The sequence below is a fragment of the Arachis hypogaea genome, chromosome 6 (assembly GCF_003086295.3).
Source record: "Arachis hypogaea cultivar Tifrunner chromosome 6, arahy.Tifrunner.gnm2.J5K5, whole genome shotgun sequence".
NCBI classification, from domain to species: Eukaryota; Viridiplantae; Streptophyta; class Magnoliopsida; order Fabales; family Fabaceae; genus Arachis; species Arachis hypogaea.
Genome location: NC_092041.1, coordinates 64,725,475 through 64,731,474, shown reverse-complemented (window position 1 = coordinate 64,731,474; position 6,000 = coordinate 64,725,475).

Genomic DNA, 6,000 nt, shown 5'->3' with positions numbered 1-6,000 from the left:
CTTCTCCATTACAGAGAGTGGCATAAGATTTATTCCTGACCCCAGATCACATAGAGCTTTTTCAAAGCTCATGGTGCCAATGGTACAAGGTATTAAGAACTTGCCAGGATCTTGTTTCTTTTGAGGTAGAGTTTTCTGAATCCAAGTATCTAGTTCACTAATAAGCAAGGGAGGTTCACTTTCCCAAGTCTCATTACCCAACAACTTGGCATTCAGCTTCATGATAGCTCCTAAGTATTGAGCAACTTGCTCTCCAGTCACATCTTCATCCTCTTCAGAGGAAGAGTAGTCTTCAGAGCTCATGAATGGCAGAAGGAGATTTAATGGAATCTCTATGGTCTCTATATGAGCCTCAGATTCCTCTGGATCCTTAATAGGAAACTCCTTCTTGCTTGAAGGACGTCCCAGGAGTTCTTCCTCACTAGGATTTTCGTCCTCCTCCTCCCTAGTGCATTCGGCCACTTTGACTAAATCAATGGCCTTGCACTCTCCTTTTGGATTCTCTTCTGTATTGCTTGGGAGAATACTGGGAGGAGTTTCAATGACTTTCTTACTCAGCTGGCCCACTTGTGCCTCCTAATTTCTAATGGAGGATCTTGTTTCATTCATGAAACTGAAAGTGGCCTTTGACAGATCAGAGACTATATTGGCTAAATTAGAAGTGTTTTGTTCAGAATTCTCTGTCTGTTGCTGAGAAGATGATGGATATGGCTTGCCATTGCCCAGCCTATTGCGTCCACCATTGTTAAAGCCTTGTTGAGGCTTTTGTTGATCCTTCCAGGAGAAATTTGGATGATTTCTCCATGATGGGTTATAGGTGTTTCCATAAGGTTCACCCATGTAATTAACCTCTGTCATGGCAGGGTTCTCAGGATCATAAGCTTCTTCAGAAGCTACCTCTCTAGTATTGTTTGATGCACGTTGCAATCCATTCAGATTTTGAGAGATTATGTTGACCTGTTGAGTCAACATTTTGTTCTGAGCCAATATGGCATTCAGAGCATCAATTTCAATAACTCCTTTCTTCTGAGGTATCCCATTATTCACGGAATTCCTCTCAGAGGTATACATGAACTGGTTGTTTGCAACCATGTCAATGAGTTCTTGAGCCTCTTCAGGCGTTTTCTTCAGGTGAATAGATCCACCTGCAGAATGGTCCAATGACATTTTCGAAAATTCAGAGAGACCATAATAGAATATATCTAATAGGGTCCATTCTAAAAACATGTCAGATGGACATCTTTTGGTCAGCTGCTTGTATCTTTCCCAAGCTTCATAGAGGGATTCACCCTCTTTTTGTTTGAAGGTTTGAACATCCACTCTCAGCTTGCTCAGCTTTTGAGGAGGAAAGAATTTATCCAAGAAGGCAGTGACCAGCTTATCCCAGGAGTCCAGGCTATCCTTAGGTTGTGAATCCAACCATATTCTAGCTCTGTCTCTTACAGCAAAAGGGAAAAGCATGAGTCTGTAGACTTCAGGATTAACTCCATTTGTCTTTACAGTCTCACAGATCTGCAAGAACTCAGTTAAAAACTGATAAGGATCTTCAGATGGAAGTCCATAAAACTTGCAGTTTTGTTGCATTAATGCAACTAGTTGAGGCTTAAGCTCAAAGTTATTGGCTCCAATGGCAGGAATGGAGATGCTTCTTCCATCAAACTTGGACGTTGGCTTTGTGAAGTCACCAAGCATTCTCCTTGCATTATTATTATTATTTTCGGCTGCCATCTCCTTCTCTTGTTCGAAAATTTCTGAAAGGTTGTTTCTGGATTGTTGTAATTTAGCTTCTCTTAATTTTCTCTTCAGAGTCCTTTCAGGTTCTGGATCAATTTCAACAAGAGTGCCTTTTTCCCTATTCCTGCTCATATGAAAGAGAAGAAAACAAGAAAAGAAAGAGGAATCCTCTATGTCACAGTATAGAGATTCCTTTCTGTTAGTAGACAGAGTAAGGGGGGGAAGAATCCAAATACGAGGGATATAAGAAGTTTGGATTCTTAGATGAAGAGAGGTGAAGAGAAGTGTTAGTAAGTAATTAATTAAATAGAATAAGAGAAGAGAAGGGAATTTTCGAAAATAATTTTGAAAAAAAAGGGTTAGTAATTTTCGAAAATTAAAGATAAGATAAGTTTAAAATTAAAATTTAAAACAAAAAGAATTTTTTTTTTGAAAAAGAGAGGGAGAATTTTCGAAAATTAGAGAGGGATAGGTAGTTAGTTGGTTTTGAAAAAGATAAGAAATAAACAAAAAGTTAGTTAGTTGATTGAAAAAGATTTGAAATCAAATTTTGAAAAAGATAAGAAGATAAGAGGTTAGATAAGATATTTTGAAATCAAATTTTGAAAAAGATAAAATTTTGAAAAAGATAAGATAAAAGATAAAATAAAAGTTTTAAGAAAAAGATATTTTGAAAAAGATTTAATTTTTAAAAAGACTTAACTAACAAGAAACTACAAGATAAGATTCTAGAATTTAAAGATTGAACCTTTCTTAACAAGAAAGTAACAAACTTCAAATTTTTTAACCAATCACATTAATTGTTAGCATATTTTCGAAAATTTGATATAAAGATAAGAAAAAGATTTTTGAAAATATTTTGAAAAATAATTTTGAAATTTTCGAAAATGATAAAAAAATGAAAAAGATATGATTTTTGAAAAAGATTTTGAAAAGATAAGATTTTTAAAATCGAAATTTTGTCTTGACTTGTAAGAAACAACTAATTTTGAAAATTTTTGACCAAGTCAATCCCAAAATTTCGAAATTTTGGAGGGAAATAAGGAAAAGATATTTTTTTGATTTTTGAAATTTTAAAGAAAAACACAAAAATGACCCAAAACATGAAAATTTTGGATCAAGACACAAGATGCATGCAAGAATGCTATGAATGTCAAGATGAACACCAAGAACACTTTGAAGATCATGATGAACATCAAGAACATAATTTTGAAAAATTTTTTATGCAAATAAAACATGCAAGACACCAAACTTAGAAATCTTTAATGCATGGAAAATATGAATGCAAAAGTGCACATGAAAAACAACAAACAACACAAAACAAGAAATCATCAAGATCAAACAAGAAGACTTATCAAGAACAACTTGAAGATCATGAAGAACACTATGAATGCATGAGATTTTCGAAAAGAATGCAAGAAAAATTTTAAAAGCATGCAATTGACACCAAACTTAAAGATTAACACAAGACTCAAACAAGAAACACAAAATATTTTTTGGTTTTTATGATTTTCTAATTTTTTTTGTATTTTTATTAAAAAATTTTTTTTTTCGAAAAACATTTTTGGAAAAACGAAAAAGAAAAGAAAAATTTTTGAAAAAGTTTTTGAAAAGAAAATTACCTAATCTGAGCAACAAGATGAACCGTCAGTTGTCCATACTCGAACAATCCCCGGCAACGGCGCCAAAAACTTGGTGGACGAAATTGTGATCACTATTCTTTAAGTTGTATTCATTGTAAAATTATGGAATTTGAAATTGGCACGAGTGGACACAACTCCGTTCAACTAACCAGCAAGTGTACTGGGTCGTCCAAGTAATAAACCTTACGTGAGTAAGGGTCGATCCCACAGAGATTGTTGGTATGAAGCAAGCTATGGTCACCTTGTAAATCTCAGTTAGGCAGATTAAATTGGTTTATGGGTTTCGAAAATAGAATTAAGAAAATAGAAATAATAAAAGGGATAGAATACTTATGCAGATTCATTGGCGGGAAATTTCAGATAAGCGAATGGAGATACTGTATGGCTCAAGGACGCCTGCTTTCCCACTTCTTCAACTCAATCCTTCTTACTCCTTTCCATGGCAAGCTGTGTATATGGGTTCACCATCAGCGGTGGCTACTTTCAATCCTCTCGGGAAAATGATCCTCTGCGGCTGTCACTCGCATGGCTAATCGTCTGGAGGCATCACCCATGGTTGATGGCTACATCCCATCCTCGCAGTGAAAACTACGCTCACGCGCTCTATCACAGCACGGCTAATCATTGGTTGGTTCCCGCTCCTACTGGAATAGAATCCCTTGATTCTTTTGCGTCTGTCACTAACGCCCAGCACTTGCGAGTCTGAAGCACGTCACAGTCATTCATTACCGGAATCCTACTCGGAATACCACAGACAAGGTGAGACTTTTCGGATTCCCAGGATCCTACTCAGAATACCACAGACAAGGTGAGACTTTCCGGATCCTCATAAATGCCGCCATCTATCTAGCTTATACCACGAAGATTCTGTTGGGGAATCTAAGAGATACACATTCAAGCTCTTGTTGCATGTAGAACGGAAGTGGTTGTCAATCACGTGCGTTCCTAAGTGAGAATGATAATGAGGGTTACTTATCATCACATTCATCATGTTCTTGGGTACGAATGAATATCTTGGAATAAGAATAAGAGAGATTTGAATAAAAGAGAATAGAATTGCATTAATACTTGAGGTACAGCAGAGCTCCACACCCTTAATCTATGGTGTGCAGAAACTCCACCGTTGAAAATACATAAGTAAAGGGTTCAGGCATGGCCGGATGGCCAGCCCCCAAAACGTGATCACAGGATTCAAAATACAATCCAGGATGATAATATGATAGTAAAAAGTTCTATTTATAATAAACTAGCTCCTAGGGTTTACATGAGTAAGTAATTGATGCATAAATCCACTTCCGGGGCCCACTTGGTGTATGCTTGGGCTAAGCTTGATCAATCCACGAGCTGAGACTTCTCTTGGAGTTGAACTCCGAGTTATGACGTGTTTTGGGCGTTCAACTCCGGATCATGACGTTTTTCTGGCGTTTAACTCTAGACAGCAGCATGTACTTGGCGTTCAACGCCAAGTTACGTCGTTAATTTCCGAATAAAGTATGGACTATTATATATTGCTGGAAAGCCCTGGATGTCTAATTTCCAACGCCGTTGAAAGCGCGCCAATTGGAGTTCTGTAGCTCCAGAAAATTCATTTCGAGTGCAGGGAGGTCAGATTCCAATAGCATCAGCAGTCCTTTTGTCAGCCTTTTTCAGAGTTTTGCTCAAGTCCCTCAATTTCAGCCAGAATTTACCTGAAATCATAGAAAAACACACAAACTCATAGTAAAGTCCAAAAATGTGAATTTAACATGAAAACTAATAAAAACATCCCTAAAAGTAGCTTGAACTTACTAAAAACTACCTAAAAACAATGCCAAAAAGCGTATAAATTATCCGCTCATCACTGCCCTAGGAACCTTTTGAAATCTTGGAAGGCTTGCTCACACTCTGTTGTCCATTCAAATTTCTTTCCCTTCCTTAGAGTGGCGTAGAAGGGAAGAGATCTTATTGCCGATCCAGCTAGAAATCTGGATAAGGCTGCCAATCTCCCGTTGAGTTGTTGTACCTCTTTGACACATGTCAGACTCTTCGTGTCGAGTATGGCCCGGCCTTTATCTGGGTTTGCTTCGATTCCTCTCTGTGTGAGCATAAAACCCAAGAATTTGCCAGCCTTTACTGCGAAGGTGCATTTTGCGGGTTTGAGTCGCATGCCATGCCGTCTTATAGTGTCAAATACATGGGTCAGGTTGGACAATAACATCTCTTCATTTTGTGTCTTTATTAGCATGTTGTCCACGTAGACTTCCATGATTTTTCCGATGTGATCCGAAAAGACCTTATTCATCAATCTCTGATAAGTAGCTCCCGTATTTTTAAGACCGAAAGGCATGACGACGTAGCAGTAGTTTGCTTTTGGGGTTAAGAAGGAAGTTTTTCTTGGTCGGGTGGATACATTGGGATCTGATTGTATCCGGAGTATGCATCCATAAACGAGAGGTATTTATATACGGAGGAAGCATCTACTAGAGCGTCGATACTTGGCAGTGGGTAAGGATCTTTTGGGTAGGCTTTGTTGAGATCAGTGTAGTCGGTGCACATTTGCCACTTCCCGTTTGACTTTTTCACCAAGACGACATTAGCCAGCCATAGCGGGTATTTGACTTCTCTTATGAACCCTGCCACTAGT